Source organism: Pseudophryne corroboree, chromosome 2, assembly GCF_028390025.1.
Source record: "Pseudophryne corroboree isolate aPseCor3 chromosome 2, aPseCor3.hap2, whole genome shotgun sequence".
In the NCBI taxonomy this organism is placed as follows: Eukaryota; Metazoa; Chordata; class Amphibia; order Anura; family Myobatrachidae; genus Pseudophryne; species Pseudophryne corroboree.
Genome location: NC_086445.1, coordinates 773180406 through 773196499, shown reverse-complemented (window position 1 = coordinate 773196499; position 16094 = coordinate 773180406).

Here is a 16094-nt window from a genome sequence, read left to right as displayed (position 1 = left end):
ACAGTGGCATGGAAAGGTTTATTTATGAGTCATGGTTCTACAACTATCTGTGAGGTATCTTCTTCTGCCTCTCATAATGATGCAAGAACTTTTTACTCAGAGTCTAGAAGAGGTGTAAAAAAAATTAAAACCACTACGGCAGTAGAACAAACTGTGTTCAGAACAGTCACGCATTCCTGAGGAATGTTTAGCTATGTGTGAGTCTGACATTTCTCATACTGTCCTCATAGAGAAGCCTCTTTCACCACCTTCCACCATTTTTGCACCGTCTGCACATGCGGGGGGCAGTACAAGTAAAAATAGTGATAAAGGCATAACAGAAATTGAGGATTCCTGTGTGGAAGTGGAACAGGATGAGAGGGATATTTGTGTAGTATTATTATCTGACATTGAGGATGTTGATTATGTTGTTTGTGTCAGTCAGCCACCAGTAGCTTCAGTTCTTGCCCATGATAAAAAGAAAGCTAATGTGATGCCTGGGCGTAAGACCAAAAAAGACACCTATTGAGTATGGGATCATATTTACCCAAATCCATGTTTATGAAGGCATCTACTCCATTTGGGAAACCAAATTTATTACATGTAAGATATTAGCCATCTAGGCACCTCCTCCATGTTACATTATTTGCAGTGAGTTCATGAAATTTATATTACAAGATTATAATGTAATTAACACCCTCATCATCAACCTCCTCCTCAGTGATCAGAGTCAGCCCTTCCAAAAAAAATTGTTTTGTGAGTGCCTAAAAAAAAAAAACACTTCAGCCACAAAAGTGTCAGTCCCTGTCACTAAAGTGCTGGGTTCGTTAAACTGTGCTTGACCTTTTTAAAATCCCACATAAGGATTGGTGGAAGATCCCAAGGACAATCCCATCCTGCACTAATTTTAATTTTGCACTGCTGTATGGCAATGTTTTATAGATATGCTATAAACTGCTGTGTGTTTGTGCCACTGCCTTGTGAGTTAGTAACCAGCCAGCTTGCTGAAACCTTATCCATAAAACAGATGAAAACTATATTGTGAGCTGGGAGGTGGTCAAATGGCTGGTACTGACTGAAAATTAATGTTATGGAGGTTAATAATACTGTAGAAACAAAAACGGCTTTTTTATTATTTAAAAAAAAATAAAGGTCTAAAACCAAAACACAGAACAATGCTTTTGGCAAAATTAAATACAGATCCAAAACACAAAAGCTATCAGATCCACACCCAAAACCCATGACGGGGGCCAGCGCTTATCCCTAATATATTTATTATGTATTGAAAAACTATTTATCTGTTGTGCTTTTAAATTTGGTAATAAACCAGTAATAAAATGAAATTCTATAATAGATAAAGAGAGGTAAGAGAATGCTGCTTACAATCTTACAATCTATTGGGATTTGATAAAATAGCAATTCTACATATTGCAAATTAGTGTAGTGAAATTGTAAAGGTTCTTGGTTGGCTACATAATCCAGTCACTAGGAATGGTTGGGTTCAGGTGACCAGCACCATACCGATGCCAGAATCCCAGCTGTTAGATGGCTGCGAGCACATCGAAGCCCCTTCCGAGCTTGGTGGCTCACTGCATTCGCCACAGGTTCTATTCCTACTCTATGGGTGTTTTGGACACCCACAAATGGGAATAGTTCATATTGGTCGACATGCCGACTGGCTGGCTGTTCAGCATCTCCCAACCACTGGTCACATAACCGCATCCCTCAAGGATGGACAGGCTTCTCATATTCCAAATATTCCATGACCAGGGGACACACACCATCTATCTGGAGTGCCACCATGCACTTCCTCTATCATCTTCTATTATGCTTTCCACTTAATATCTGAGAAGCTTTTTTGTATGGCTCAATGTCCCTGTTTATATGCCCTACAGCATTTTTAGCATGCAACTATGACTGCCATATTACAATATATCTGTTTCTTTCTGCACACTGAGGGTTCTGCAACCTAGTCTGCAATACATCATGTCATAATTTGGTACCACAGCATTCACCAGTGCCACATATTTATCAAATTAAACAGGATGTTGCAAGAAGATTTGTTCTTGGTGGTCTGACTTTCCCCCTCCAACTCTACCTCCTTGCACCAGAAACCTCAGGCTCTCTCCTCTTCTCTGCTCCTTCTCCACTGTCTCTCCAGACTATCACAAAGCACAAAGGAGTTACAAGACAAACACAGAAAAAGAAAACCTAAAATAAACACTACACTACACTACACTACACTACACTAGACTACACACAAGCATACACTGGCAAGACTGAAACAAAAATTAGACAGCAGACAAAAATGCATCAAGACCACAGTAACAAAGACAAGACAACTTAAACTCTCAATGGAAACTCTGAAAAAATTCTCCAAACTGCAAACTCCTCTCTCTAAAAAACACCAGCCACCTCACTTCACAATCTCAATGTGTTATGGTGGTTTAGGGCAATTTGTAAGGCATTTGTGATGTCAAAAAGCATATGGTATTTGAAGCCAATAGAAAAGAAGAAGGAAGTGTCTGTTGGTTTCAGTCAGTTTCTAACAGTTGTCTATTTGGTGTCCATCAGTTTCCATTAGAATTACAAGTACACATTTTACAGAGGTGTCTATCAAGAATGGTAAAAGCAAAGGACTTCAGGACTAAAACAGTGTCCATCAGATTGCAATAGATTGCATATCTGATGCTTAGTAATTTTATGCCACTGTCTTTTCAGGTGAGTAAAAAAAAAGAAAGTTGAAAAAGTCCCTCTGCAGTGAGCACTGACTCTGGCTACAGATCGCCTTTAAAGCCAAAGGAGGCCAGAGAGGGACAACACTTTCAAAAATTAATGTTGATAAGTACATAGTGAGATGGTATCCATAGCCCAGTGTTTGAAATCTTAATGGTCAGAATGTTGACAGCAGAATTTTGACTTTCAAAATCCCTGTAGATTCCAGTGAGTATTTTAACCATAGCACTATTCATATACCTAAACCTCACCTCTTGCAACCTATCAATAACCCATTCTTCATTATCCTAACCACAGTACTTACCATTGGGATCCATACAGATTCTGACCATTGGGATTCAGCTGTCGACATTCTGATTTTCGGGATTTCAAATGCCGGGATCCTGACCGCATCCCGTGTGTGACAAATTCTATTTTATTTCATGTAAATAAAGTGTTTAAAAACAATTACTGTATGTTGTCATATCACTTAGCACACATTCCCTGCAGAGAGACTTGATTAGCACACAGTCACTGTGAAGGGACTTTTTGAACTCCCTGTACAACATGTCCCCTTGATCAGGACAAGTCCCCCTCTAAAATCGCCAGTGTAGAGAATTCCAAGAGTTTCCTGAGGCAACGCTATGTTATTTGTATAAAGGTTTCAGTAAGACAAAAAAAGAAGAGCTACAGTACTGTATACTGTAGTAAATATTTTTGATAGAAATTAAAATTTTAAACAAAAGGTACTGTATTAGAAGTATTTTTATTAAGACAATTAGACATTTTATTTTACATGTGTATTTGTGTGCAGGCATCATGCCATGCTACTAATTATGTCTGCGTGCAAATAGTCTCACGTGGATAAGCATAATGCATTCCCTATGGGAGGTGGGCGCATAAACATTGCTTGTGCATGGTCATGGGCACACTGATAGTGGCAAACAACCCATGATTGTGAATAATCATGGGATGCATGAGTGAGGCCACATCTTCCCTTATGCAATCACTCCCTATAGGGAACGCCTTGTGCGTATGTACATACGACTATTACCATGCTGCCAGGATTAGTAGCAAGCCGTGTTTCATTGTTTATTTGTATATTCTCTGTAGCAATGAGAGAGATCCAAACAATTTGTGAATGAAATAGATAAAAACATAGTTAAACACATATGTAGAAACTCTTAAAGTTGCTTCATTTTTTGAGAAGAATTAATCTTACATAACAAAGTCAAATACACTGTGTAAAATACAATGTTTAGTATTCTCATCAAAAACACTTCAAATACTGTACATTGTTAAAAATTAAATTTTTTCTGAAAAATAAAAATAATATTTACTACAGGGAATTTCAAATTCCTGTATTATTTGACAGTAAAGCTTTTTTTTATTGATAAAGGTTCTGTAATGTATTCTGCTTTATTTTATCATACCCAGCTCTAAAAATAAATATCACATTAGTAAATATGAAAATTAAGAATCATTCTTAATCTGATGCTTTGCATACAACTCTATTGTTTTGAGAATGCTGCAAATATAGGACATGTACTGCACATGTACTGATCTCCATCTGCGACAATAGTCGCAGTGCCCCTAAGCTGCAACATGCTGCAGGCAATTTGAGGCAGGGAAAGGGTGATCGTGGAAAATGTTCCAGAAAATGTTGGCATGTTGCCCTCATTTTCTAGGTGTGTCAAGGCCAGTGGCTCTGTACTTGGATGCTGCTTCATTGGCTCTAACTGCATGAAAACATCAGCCATCCTGAGTAACCTGAAGGTTACTCAGAAGACCAATGATCATGAAGAGTGATGTAATTCTTTGTCATTGGATGAAACAGTTGATCACAGAAGCCAGCAGGAGGCATCTATTATCTGAAGAGGCATACAATGATGCAGCAAGAGTGCTTCTGCATCCATCTTTGTATTAGGCCCTCTATTCTTAATTGTGTAAGAGGTATGCAGGTAACATACCACTCATCAGGACCCCAGTGATTGCAATACCAACACTGTTATCCCGACAGGGGTACAATCCCACCGCCGGAATACAGGCAATGTAGGTGATTCTTCCTCTGTGGGTGTCCATGATACCCATAGAGGTAGAATATACCCTGTGGCGAGCAAAGTGAGCCAACATGCCCATAGCATGGTGAGTGCAGCTAGCCTGAAAGCAGCCCCAATGCGCTTGCCCCACTGCCAGCATTCTGGTGGGCGGGATGCAAAGGTCGGTATAATGACATCCGGCACCCCGATGGCATTTCCTACTGATCCCGTGTAAGATGCTGTTAAATTTTGTTTAAGTTAACAATGCAAGACTCATAATTTCTTAAAATATATTTACGGCCATATATATATTTGGATTTGATTTTAATGCTTTTGTGTATCTCTTCCTGTTTTAAAAATAATTGTCTTGATGTCTATGTTCACCCTTATTTTAAAATGTTTTCCCTGAAAATGAATTCATGTAAACATGAAGCAAAGAAAATTGTAAAAAAGTCACAACCAATATGTCTCAAATGTAAATTTCCATGAAAATGAGAACAATAAATAAATGAAATTACCACTTCACTGCTTTGGCTTTTTCATCTCTTTGCCATATAATTTTTTATTCCTGAAGCTGGTAACATTCTGACCACTTCACCCAAATATGGAGGATGATGGAGGAGGGCATAACCCAGCAGATTATTACTTAGTGATTGACAAGTATTCCTTGCTATCAGAAACTCCCAAAATTTATGAGAATGGGTTGATTTTACTCTTTCCAAATGTTACAGGTGGGTTAAGATCGAGGAGACCCAAATGGGTGGATTCCCAGACAAGTACTTCAACAAATAACTTGAATATATAAATATGAATTTATTGTATGCTTAGCAAAGGTTATTGATTAATTTAGCAGATGTTCAATACAGCAATCACATCGGCATACTCAGGAGCCTCGCCTTCTGCGTCAATGGCACTGGCACTTCTGCAGTCAATTTTCATCCAGGCTGTCTAGGCTGAATTGACATTTACTGGTTCCAGTTTATATAGGTTGGAGAATACCTGAATAAGCTATTTTATATGTACAAGGGTCATATTAGGAAATATACATAAATGCTAAGAAACAGTAGGGGGCACTGTTGCCTCACTTTTGGGTGTTAGAAATTACATATTATATACAATGATTAGCATGGATTGTATAGATTTAAGGCACAAGGTGAACAATTGTACCAGGATTAGACAACAAGGATCCTTATGTTGGCAAACAGTATGTCCAACTCCAAACACTTGTCTTGTTTTGGTCTCATATAACCAGACAATGTACATTGCCCTCGCTTGTAAAATATACCTGTGTCAGGAATACTTACACACACAGTAAAACATTAGTTTGCATTAAATATATATATTTCCCTTGTATTAAATATACACTGTTCAAAAAAATAAAGGGAACACTAAAATAACACATCCTGGATCTGAATGAATTAAATATTCTTATTAAATACTTTGTTCTTTGCATAGTTGAATGTGCTGACAACAAAATCACACAAAAATTATCAATGGAAATCAAATTTATTAACCCATGGAGGTCTGGATTTGGAGTCACCCTCAAAATTAAAGTGGAAAAACACACTACAGGCTGATCCAACTTTGATGTAATGTCCTTAAAACAAGTCAAAATGAGGCTCGGTAGTGTGTGTGGCCTCCATGTGCCTGTATGACCTCCCTACAACCCACACAAGTGGCTCAGGTAGTGCAGCTCATCCAGGATAGCACATCAATGCGAGCTGTGGCAAGAAGGTTTGCTGTGTCTGTCAGCGTAGTGTCCAGAGCATGGAGGCGCTACCAGGAGACAGGCCAGTACATCAGGAGACGTGGAGGAGGCCGTAGGAGGGCAACAACCCAGCAGCAGGACCGCTACCTCCGCCTTTGTGCAAGGAGGAACAGGAGGAGCACTGCCAGAGCCCTGCAAAATGACCTCCAGCAAGCCACAAATGTGCATGTGTCTACTCAAACGATCAGAAACAGACTCCATGAGGGTGGTATGAGGGCCCGACGCACACAGGTGGGGGTTGTGCTTACAGCCCAACACCGTGCAGGACGTTTGGCATTTGCCAGAGAACAACAAGATTGGCAAATTCGCCACTGACGCCCTGTGCTCTTCACAGATGAAAGCAGGTTCTCACTGAGCACATGTGACAGACGTGACAGAGTCTGGAGACGCCAAGGAGAACGTTCTGCTGCCTGCAACATCCTCCAGCATTACCGGTTTGGCAGTGGGTCAGTAATGGTGTGGAGTGACATTTCTTTGGGGGGCCGCACAGCCCTCCATGTGCTTGCCAGAGGTAGCCTGACTGCCATTAGGTACCGAGATGAGATCCTCAGACCCCTTGTGAGACCATATGCTGGTGCGGTTGGCCCTGGGTTCCTCCTAATGCAAGACAATCCTAGACCTCATGTGGCTGGAGTGTGTCAGCAGTTCCTGCAAGACGAAGGCATTGATGCTATGGACTGGCCCGTCCGTTCCCCAGACCTGAATCCAATTGAGCACATCTGGGACATCATGTCTTGCTCAATCCACCAATGCCACGTTGCACCACAGACTGTCCTGGAGTTGGCAGATGCTTTAGTCCAGATCTGGGAGGAGATCCCTCAGGAGACCATCCGCCACCTCATCAGGAGCATGCCCAGGCATTGTAGGGAAGTCATACAGGCACGTGGAGACCACACACACACTACTGAGCCTCATTTTGACTTGTTTTAAGGACATTACATCAAAGTTGGATCAGCCTGTAGTGTGTTTTTCCACTTTAATTTTGAGGGTGACTCCAAATCCAGACCTCCATGGGTTAATAAATTTGATTTCCATTGATAATTTTTGTGTGATTTTGTTGTCAGCACATTCAACTATGTAAAGAACAAAGTATTTAATAAGAATATTTCATTCATTCAGATCTAGGATGTGTTATTTTAGTGTTCCCTTTATTTTTTTGAGCAGTGTATATATGTATATATAATATGCAAAAAGTCCGTCACTCACTGTTACTGGAAATACTTTCCCCGTTGCCTTCCGCAAATACAGCTCACACTGTTATGTAGAAAGAAATTGAGACGGCGGCACTCAGGAAATAAAACACAACCACAGCCACTTGTGTAGGCCAACGTTTCAAAGCATGTGCTTTTTCGTCAGGGCAATAACAAACATTAAAAACACTCACCCTTAAATGTGCTCCCCCTCACCGTCAAAGTCCGCACCTCGGGCTTCACTTCCGCTATACAGGCGCTCCAAAATGACGTCACCCAGTGCGCCCTTCACCATAGAAACCAAATCAACATACATGAAAATTACATCATGTTGATCAATACATGAAATATCAATACATCAGACTATTTGATCTATCGCACGACATATATTATCATGAGGCTCATCAGCAGTAGAATCAATGAGGCATTACAGCATATCAAATAAAGCTATTCAAACCAGTTTGTTCATTTAGACCCCGCGGACTCAGCGAGTCCAAACGAAAGATCCAGCGTGCTTCACACTGCAGTAGAATTTTGGACCTATTCCCACCCCTAACCAATGGGGGTACATGGTCAATAATCATATGCCTAAGCGCAGTCGGAGAATGACCAGCCAGGGCAAAATGTCTTGCCACTGGCTGGTCACTATGTCCAGACAGCACAGCTTCCCTTATTGCATACCTGTGTTGGCCCATTCTAACTTTGAAAGAGCATTCTGTTTTACCCGTATAGTATTTACCACACGGGCAAATAAGCACATAAACAATAAATTTGGACATACAGGAGAGTCTGTGTCTAATTTTAAATACTTGACCAGTAAATGGATTTTTAATAGTATCACCTATCTGCATATAGCCACAGGTGACACATCCAGTGCACTTAAAGCAACCATTTTTAGGTACCTTTTTGTCAAAATTGGTTATATCATTATGCACAACATAGTCACGTATGCTCCTTCCTCTGGAATAACTGCACATAATGCGCTTACTAGTTATACTGGGTAGATCCTTATCACTGGCTACAATGGGCCAATACGACCGGATTGCTTTCCTCACTTTATTACTTGCAACATTGTATCGGTTTGGCCAAATAATCTTATTAGCTACCGTTTTCTTAGATTTGGGCTTTAGAGTGCTTTCTCTGGGAATAGACATTACTTTCTGTTTGAGTTTTATAAGGGTTTGTTTATCGTAACCCCTAGCCACAAACTTTTCAACCATAAGATCTAATTGCGCGGAGACATCACATTCGTCTGTACATATGCGTCTCACGCGTAAGAATTGGGAAAAGGGTAGAAGCAATGTGTTGCGGTCTGTTGGCTTAACAAAAAGTGAAGTTTTAATACCATCCTGTGTCAAGTTAATTCTCACATCCAAAAAATCAATGGATGATTTATCCATTGTATAGGTCAACTTAACAGGGCTGTCACTGAGGTTGTGATTGATTAGAAGCCTTTCCAGGGATTCACGATCCCCTTTCCATAACAGCAGCATATCATCTATAAAGCGGGTATAATAGACGACATTCTGCTGAATATCAGGGTTAGAGAAGAATATGTCTTTCTCTACTGAAATCATATATGCATTAGCATATGCCGGGGCGACTGACGCCCCCATGGCACACGCAGATACCTGGAGATAATATTTACCATCAAAGTAAAAGTAATTTTTATTCAATACCATCTCTAGCAAGGCACAAAAGAAATCAACATTAGGACCCTTATACCAAACATTATTAGTAATCAGCATCCTAGTGGCTGCAATCCCCTCACTATGGGGAATACAAGTATATAGTGAACTCACATCTATACTGCATAGAATACACTCAGAGGGAATATTGGTAAGATTGCCTAATTGAATCAGAAGGTCAGTGGTGTCTTTTAAAACACACACTGAATTCTGAATACACGGCTGTAGATAGGTATCGAGGTATATGGACACAGGCTGAAAAATAGACCCTCTGGCCGAAATGATCGGCCGTCCAGGGGGGTGCACCAAATTCTTGTGCACCTTGGGTAGTGTATAGAGTAAAGGCCTGATGGGAAACTCAGTTTTCAATAGATTGATTACATCACTAGATACAACCCTCATGTCAACAGCATCCTGCAATAATTGATCAAGCAATTTTTTATATTCATTTGTCGGATCGGCAGTTAAAGGACGATACACTGAACGATCAGACAACTGACGTTGAATCTCTTGCCGATAATCCACCAAATTCTGCACAACCACAGACCCGCCCTTATCCGCTGAACGGATAACTATATCTTTCCTTGCACTTAATGATTTTAGAGCTTTAAATTCTGCTCCAGTTAAATTGGAGTGTCCCTTGTCCCTTTATACGGGTAAAACAGAATGCTCTTTCAAAGTTAGAATGGGCCAACACAGGTATGCAATAAGGGAAGCTGTGCTGTCTGGACATAGTGACCAGCCAGTGGCAAGACATTTTGCCCTGGCTGGTCATTCTCCGACTGTGCTTAAGCATATGATTATTGACCATGTACCCCCATTGGTTAGGGGTGGGAATAGGTCCAAAATTTTACTGCAGTGTGAAGCACGTTGGATCTTTCGTTTGGACTCGCTGAGTCCGCGGGGTCTAAATGAACAAACTGGTTTGAATAGCTTTATTTGATATGCTGTTATGCCTCATTGATTCTACTGCTGATAAGCCTCATGATAATATATGTCGTGCGATAGATCAAATAGTCTGATGTATTGATATTTCATGTATTGATCAACGTGATGTAATTTTCATGTATGTTGATTTGGTTTCTATGGTGAAGGGCGCACTGGGTGACGTCATTTTGGAGCGCCTGTATAGCGGAAGTGAAGCCCGAGGCGCGGACTTTGACGGTGAGGGGGAGCACATTTAAGGGTGAGTGTTTTTAATGTTTGTTATTGCCCTGACGAAAAAGCACATGCTTTGAAACGTTGGCCTACACAAGTGGCTGTGGTTGTGTTTTATTTCCTGAGTGCCGCCGTCTCAATTTCTTTCTATATGTATATATATATATATATATATATATATGTCTCACTCATCATGTCATATGTCTCCTGCAAACTAATGCTTCTGTACTATGCAGCTCATTTACTGTATAGTTGTTTATTCTGTAATTTGCAGTTTTTTACTATTTAGGTTGTTGCTATTTTATCATTGTGTCATTTCTAGTAATTCTGCTCTACCTCCTATTGGTCAGTGCTCCTTTCTGTCAAATTATAAATAATAATAATAATAATAATAATAATAGCCATCCATTCAATCAATCAAATGCTATGATGGTTGAAATTTGTACTCTTACCATGGTGTAAATCGTAGAAAAAAATGGAAAAAAGTTTATATTTATCTTTAAAGTAGGATAACAATAATTCATTAAATATAATATGACTGTAAATATAGTTAATTATCCAGATGTTTTGTGAAGGTTATTGAGATGGTGTGTCATTTTGTACTTGACACTTTTATCAGTAGGGCAATACGCGATATGAAAATAAAATTCTCTGTCCATGTTAAATGTTATTACTTTCATGTAGGAAATGAAGCTGTGTAGTCATCTTGTCATTTAAATAACAGATAGAAAGCACATAAAGCACTTTCCTCTTATAAGATGTTTTATTACAGACATATTTGGTAAAAAATCCTTGACATTTGTAGGTTTTTGTCTTTTATATATGTATCTATGCACAAGACTAACTAAATAAGGAAAAATAATATTATTCATCTACCTTTTTTTTAGAAGATACAAATGCATTTTAACCAATGAAATAAGTGTAATTATGTCTTATGCTTGTATGTTCAGAGAAATAACACAAAGGTCTTATCAACACTAATAAATATTAAATTCAAAGCTAAAACCAGCTTCAGTTATCACAGTAGAGGAAATATTGAGTTAAACATCTCTAGCAAATAAGATTGATGGTCTACTAAGAATAGCAAGACAAAACCCCCCAATATCTCTATCACTGTTGACAACACCATAATCTTCCCTGTTCCCCAACTGCACTGCTTGTGAGTCACTCTTGACTCCTCCCTCTCCTTTGCCCCCGATGTCCAATCTCTCACTCAATCCTGTCGGTTCCAGCTTTGCAACATCAGTCGGTGTGACTAAACTTATTATCCTCTCACTGGTCATCTCACGGCTCAACTATTGCAACATTATTCGCTCTGGCCTCCCATGCTCCCACATTGCTCCACTCAGATCTGTTCTCAACTCCAAAGCTAAACTTATTTTCCTCTCCTTTGTACCCAGAAAAAGTAACTCACTTGATAAATAACTCAGTCTCTTGTTTACTAACAGTGTTTAAGCATGAGATGGTTGCCTTTGCTATTCTCCAACAGGGGCTGACTTGTAGGATATTGTGCTATGCTGTCTGCGCCCTTTACACTGCACAACGTGTGACAAATCTGATACTTGGGCTGGGAACTTGGTTTGCCAATGGTTTGTGTCAATATCAGTCTCAATATACTCACTCAGAACTCTGTAGTAGAAGTATTCACTATCTGGACTTGTTTCAGTGGTTCCTCATTGCACAAGATGGCTGTAGCATCTGCACCTTTCACTAGGCCTAGTGCTGTCTGATCTCCAGCTGCAACATCTCATACTCACTCAATCATCTCTCTGCTTCCCTGTAGCACCCCGCTGCTTCTGCTCTGCAGCACTGCTCTTACCATGCAGTGTGACCATGTAGTTTGCATCCAATACTCAGCTCCTGCTCCGCTCCTCACTCAGCACATCTAACACCTCCAATCACTTCCATCAGACTCCTCCTCCTTATTACTGCAAGGCTCCTTTACTCCCAGACTGCCTTATGCAATCTGCAATCAGAATCAACACCATGTGATCAGACCAGGGTCTGTGCTTAACCCCTGCTATGCCAGTTCTTCACCTTCACTGCTGCGTATACTGTAAGCAAACATTTAAAGGGGCACACACACCACTTTCCCAGGTTGCCACACCAATCTTACTCCTGCCATCAGGCCACCTTCCACTTGCTCACACCTCATGTCACCTGTCTGTCTCCCCCCACCCCCTAGATTGTGAGCTCTTTGGTGCAGGTCCCTCTTCCCTCCTGTTCTCACAACCCACTTCTCTCACACCTTAATTACAGCTCTCTCATACGTAGAAAATGTCTATACCTGCATCTTCTCTCGCTCCTTACTGTTTATTGCTTCCAGTGGCTGCCTGTTCCTAATAGTATGCCTACTAATCCTTTGCTTCCTAACATTTCAGCTATAATGTGTACAGAGAATTGTGCTAATTGTTTCCTGTGCTCTTTTTTAATTTTTTAATTACTGTAATGTTAAGTTCTGTGTACCCTATATTGGGGCTAATTCCAAGTTGATCGCAGCAGGATTTTTGTTAGCAGTTGGGCAAAACCATGTGCACTGCAGGGGAGGCAGATATAACATGTGCAGAGAGAGTTAGATTTGGGTGGGGTGTGTTCAATCTGCAATCTAATTTGCAGTGTAAAAATAAAGCAGCCAGTATTTACCCTGCACAAAGTTCCTGCTGCGATCAACTTGGAATTACCCTTAGTGTTCTAATGTCTGCCGTAAGTGCGGTGCTGTAAAACACTTGTGGCGCTTTATAAATAAAATGTAATAATAACACACAGCTTATATAGGACTTTTTAGGTTGATCTGTCAGGTGGTTTCTTTATTCCTCAGAAATGTTGTCACTTCATGTTTGTTCAGCAAACACGGCTTACCTGACCACTAGCTTATTCCAAACCAGACCTCTCTGTCTTCCGACCACTAACTGGCTAGAAGCCCTGCCCACTGGTTCCCACAAACCTTTATACCGGCCCACAATTAGTCACACCCACGTTGTGCCCCTGTGCATGTGTGTATTGCCTTTGCTGTAGCAAGGAGCAGGGTTCTTAAACCTACATGTCCCTTTCCCTAGAAAGAGAGTACTGTTCTAAACATCAGAATGTGGCAAAGTTACCTCTTTGCCACATGTATTATTACAAATATTTTCAGCCACCTCCAATTTCTGTGACCTACATTATGTAAAGCTCTTGTCTTACAGGATTATGCTTTAATATGTATTCAGAACTCCTCTGTCACTTCTAATATCACTTTAATGCAGGGAGTTAATTGTCCCTTTTATTAAAAGTATATATTTCATTTAAAAAAGCTGTTTTTAATAAAAGTTCTATTTTAAATTAAAATGGATAACATATACTTCCTTAGCTTTAAAGTATAGGAATTGTTTTTTGTTTGTTCAAATATATTAGTCTATTTTCTCTCTGCGAATAAAGAATCAATATGTGACACTCCACTCCTCTCCAGTGGCTCTCCTTAGAATGATGATAGAGACTGTGGTAGCTGTTGGCGCTACTCCAAGTCCCCTGTTGTGAGAAAACAGCTCATAAATCAAGTTAATTGAGATCTGCTTAATTACTTTAGCACTGGTTAAAAAAACAACTGATATCTTGCTTATATTTTCAGACAAGTGATTTAAACATTATAGATTCATTATTTTGTAATACTAACGAACATTTTAGATTTGTGTATTATCATTGTACCCTTTTTATCACAAAATTATCCAGTGAAGCTAATAACCCTTAAATCAATTATAATGCTAATCTTTTTTTTTTACTAAAATACTGATTATTACAGCCTTAGTTATGGTTTTAAATAACCCATTAGGAGGAATCAAGTGCTACTTTTATATTAAATGTCACAAAGTTGCAATCTTATTTTTAATTTTATTGGTTTATGCAAACATGAATCCACTTACTCTGTGAGCTCATCCTACACATACTGCAGCAAAAAGTCCTATTAAAGTGAATAAGGCTCAGTTCTAGCTATCTTGTGTGCTAACATTTTCCAGTATGCTCAAGCCATGTTTTATTACAGACATGATATTTGGTAAAAAGTCCATGACATTTGTAGGTTAATGTCTTTTTTATATGTAACTGTGCAGAAGACTAACCAAATAAACAAAAATAATATTATTATTCATCTTTTTTTAGAAGATACAAATGCATTTCAACCAATGAAATAAGTGCAATTATGTCTAATGCTTGTATGTTTAAAGAAATAACAAAAAGGTCTTATCAATACTAATACATATTACATTCAAAACTAAAACTACTGAAACTTAAGCTATCACAGTAGAGGAAATATGCTACCCAGCACCCATTTACGGCATAGGGACATGATCTCATCTACAAGTACCAGCACTGGCCACGTGTATGTTGATGTCACCAACCTGACAATAAGCCAGATCCAGCTGCCACTCTAAAAGGGGTTTCAGATTTGACCTGTATACAATATTACAATATCCCAGGTGTGACCCAGCATTTCAATTTAAAAGGGGTATTAGGAGCAATAATCTGTGAACTGCACATGCATACATAGCCCAGAAGAAATCTTTACTTTGAATATGCAAAAAACAGAGTGAGATGATGCATGCCTTTGTCTATGGCATTGCAACATGTGTCTGTGATCTTGTTTACAGCATAGCCACAGTAGTCATATCTTAAGAAAGTTACAAGGGAGATTTCACACTAGACAAATGCAACTTGAGGAGTTGATGTAGCAACCAATTGTGCATCAATGGTGGAGAGATCAGCTCTACAAGTGCACTTTGACTAATGCTCAGTAAGAAAAGTGGGTGTCACTGGTTTTGAGAAGTCATTTACTCTGAAGTACAAAAAGAAATGCTTAAATTGGCATTTTCATGTTTTCACATTTGAAAATCTTTAAGAAATCACAGCCGTTCACGGACTGTTGCACCTCTGAATAAGGACAATACTGTCCATCAAAATTAAATTTTAAGTGGAAAAGTACAGCCTGCATTAACCACATAAAGTGCTGATGTGAACATGTCCTGCCAATTTACTCAATCATAACAAGATATGCCCAAACAAAAACCACATCTTTGTAGACATTGTTTTATGTTTGTTCATGTAAACAGTCACTACTGATCAAATATAGGTTTACAAAAAGAACAAAAACTGCTTTTCCATCATGACCCTTCATTTATGTCAGATACCTTAGTAATTATTAATTATTGTATAAACTTTGAGGTACATTTAAGGCTGGGTACACATTAAAATTATGTGTACCCAGCCAAAATACAGGTCTACAGCCAGCATATCATATCATTGGTGCACACTAGAATGATGTAATGAATGATGGAACAATCCCTTGTTCCGTACTTCATTACAGTGCACTGGGTCTCATGCAATGTCTTCTGATCGGCCGTACAGCATGGACAATCATAAGTTATCACATCCACCCTTTGTGAAGACCCAATTAGGCATACACACTACCCAATATGCATGATACAGTATGTAATTCCGATTTGGCCAGAAATGACATACAGTATGGTGCCAATATCGGCCAGGTTTGTCTTCACCCTAAGTCAAAAAAAAATTAAGAAGTACTGTATTT